Raw genomic sequence first — 2,829 nt, forward strand, 5'->3', positions numbered from 1 at the left:
AGCCAAACGAATACAAACGTTACGAAACAAATCCAAGCGTTTCACCTTTTTAGCAATTAAGCCAAACGTTTACAAACATTACAAAACAAATCCAAGCGCTTCACCTTTTTAGCAATTTAAGCCAAACCTTTACAAACATTAAAAAAACCAAGCGTTTCGCCTTTTTAGCAATTTAAGCAAAACATTTTCAAACGCTAAGAAAGAAATTCAAATGTTTCACCTTTTGAGCGATTTAAGCCAAATGTTTACAAACGCTACGAAACAAATCCCAACATTTCACCTTTTTTGCAATTTAAGCCAAACATTTACAAACGTTACGAAACAAATACAAACGTTTCTCCTTTTAGCGATTTAAGCCAAATGTTTTCAAACGTTACGAAAGAAATCCAAATGTTTCACCTTTTTAGCGATTTAAGCCAGACGTTTACAAACGTTACAAAACAAATCCAAATGTTTCACCTTTTTAGCAATTTAAGCCAAAAGTTTACAATCGTTACGAAACAAAACCAAACGTTTAAAACGTTTTGAAACAAATTAAAACGTTTCACATTTTTAGCGATATAAGCCAAACATTTACAAACATTACGAAACAAAACCAAGCGTTTCACCTTTTTAGAAATTTAAGCCAAATGTTTACAAACATTACGAAACAAATCCAAGCGTTTCACCTTTTTAGCAATTTAAGCCAAAAGTTTACAAACATTACGAAACAAATCCAAACGTTTCACCTTTTTAGCAATTTAAGCCAAACGTTTACAAACGGTACGAAACAAATCCAATTGTTTCACCTTTATAGCGATTTAAGCCAATCATTTACAAACGCTACGAAACAAATCCAAATATTTCACCTTTTTAGCAATGTAAGCCAAACGTTTACAAACGTTAAAAAACCAATCCAAGTGTTTCACCTTTTTAGCAATTAAAACCAAACATTTACAAACATTACGAAACAAATCCATGCGTTTCATCTTTTGATCAATCAAAGCCAAACGTTTACAAACGTTGCGAAAAAAATTCAAACGTTTCCTTTTTTTAGCGATTTAAACAAAACGTTTAAAAGGTTACGCAACCAATCCAAATGTTTCACCTTTTTAGCAATTTAAGCGAAACGTTTACAAACGTCACGAAACAAATCCAAGTGTTTCACCTTTTTAGAAATTTAAGCCAAATATTTACAAACGTTACGAAACAAATCCAAGCGTTTCACCTTTTTAGCAATTTAAGCAAAACGTTTACGAACGTTACGAAACAAATCCAAGCGTTTCACCTTTTTAGCAATTCAAGCCGAACGTTGACAACCGTTACGAAACAAATCCAAACAATTAACCTTTTAAGCGATTTAAGACAAACCTTTACAAACATTACGAAACAAATCCAAACGTTTCACCTTTTTAGCGATTTAAGCGAAACGTTTGCAAAAGTTACGAAACAAATCAAGACGTTTCACCTTTTTAGCGATTTAAGCAAAACGTTTACAAACGGTACGAAACAAATCCAAATGTTTAACCTTTTCAGTGATTTAAGCCAAACGTTTAAAAACGCTACGAAACAAATCCCAACATTTCACCTTTTTAGCAATTTAAGCCAAACATTTACAAACGTTACGAAACAAATCCAAACATTTCATCTTTTTATCAATCTAAGCCAAACGTTTACAAACGTTGCGAAAAAAATCCAAACGTTTCCTTTTTTTAGCGATTTAAACAAAACGTTTAAAAGGTTACGCAACTAATCCAAATGTTTCACCTTTTTAGCAATTTAAGCGAAACGTTTACAAACGTCACGAAACAAATCCAAGCGTTTCACCTTTTTAGCAATTTAAGCCAAATATTTACAAACGTTACGAAACAAATCCAAGCGTTTCACCTTTTTAGCAATTTAAGCAAAACGTTTACGAACGTTATGAAACAAATCCAAGCGTTTCACCTTTTTAGCAATTCAAGCCGAACGTTTACAACCGTTACGAAACAACTCCAAACTTTTCACCTTTTAAGCGATTTAAGACAAACCTTTACAAACATTACGAAACAAATCCAAACGTTTCACCTTTTTAGCGATTTAAGCGAAACGTTTGCAAACGTTACGAAACAAATCAAGACGTTTCACCTTTTTAGCGATTTAAGCAAAACGTTTACAAACGGTAAGAAACAAATCCAAATGTTTAACCTTTTGAGTGATTTAAGCCAAACGTTTAAAAACGCTACGAAACAAATCCCAACATTTCACCTTTTTAGCAATTTAAGCCAAACATTTACAAACGTTACGAAACAAATCCAAACGTTTCATCTTTTTATCAATCTAAGCCAAACGTTTACAAACGTTTCGAAAAAAAATCCAAACGTTTCCTTTTTTTAGCGATTTAAACAAAACGTTTAAAAGGTTACGCAACTAATCCAAATGTTTCACCTTTTTAGCAATTTAAGCGAAACGTTTACAAACGTCACGAAACAAATCCAAGCGTTTCACCTTTTTAGCAATTTAAGCCAAATATTTACAAACGTTACGAAACAAATCCAAGCGTTTCACCCTTTTAGCAATTAAGCCAAACGTTTACAAACATTACAAAACAAATCCAAGCGTTTCACCTTTTTAGCAATTTAAGCCAAATGTTTTCAAACGTTACGAAACAAATCCAAGCGTTTCACCTTTTTAGCATTTTAAGCCTAACGTTTACAAACATTACCAAACAAATCCAATCGTTTCACTTTTTTAGCAATTTAAGCCAAACTTTTACAAACATTACGAAACAAAACCAAACGTTTCACCTTTTTAGCAAATTAAGCAAAACGTTTACAAACGTTACGAAACAAATCCAAGCATTTCACCTTT

Source organism: Mercurialis annua, linkage group LG3 (genome assembly GCF_937616625.2).
Source record: "Mercurialis annua linkage group LG3, ddMerAnnu1.2, whole genome shotgun sequence".
NCBI classification, from domain to species: Eukaryota; Viridiplantae; Streptophyta; class Magnoliopsida; order Malpighiales; family Euphorbiaceae; genus Mercurialis; species Mercurialis annua.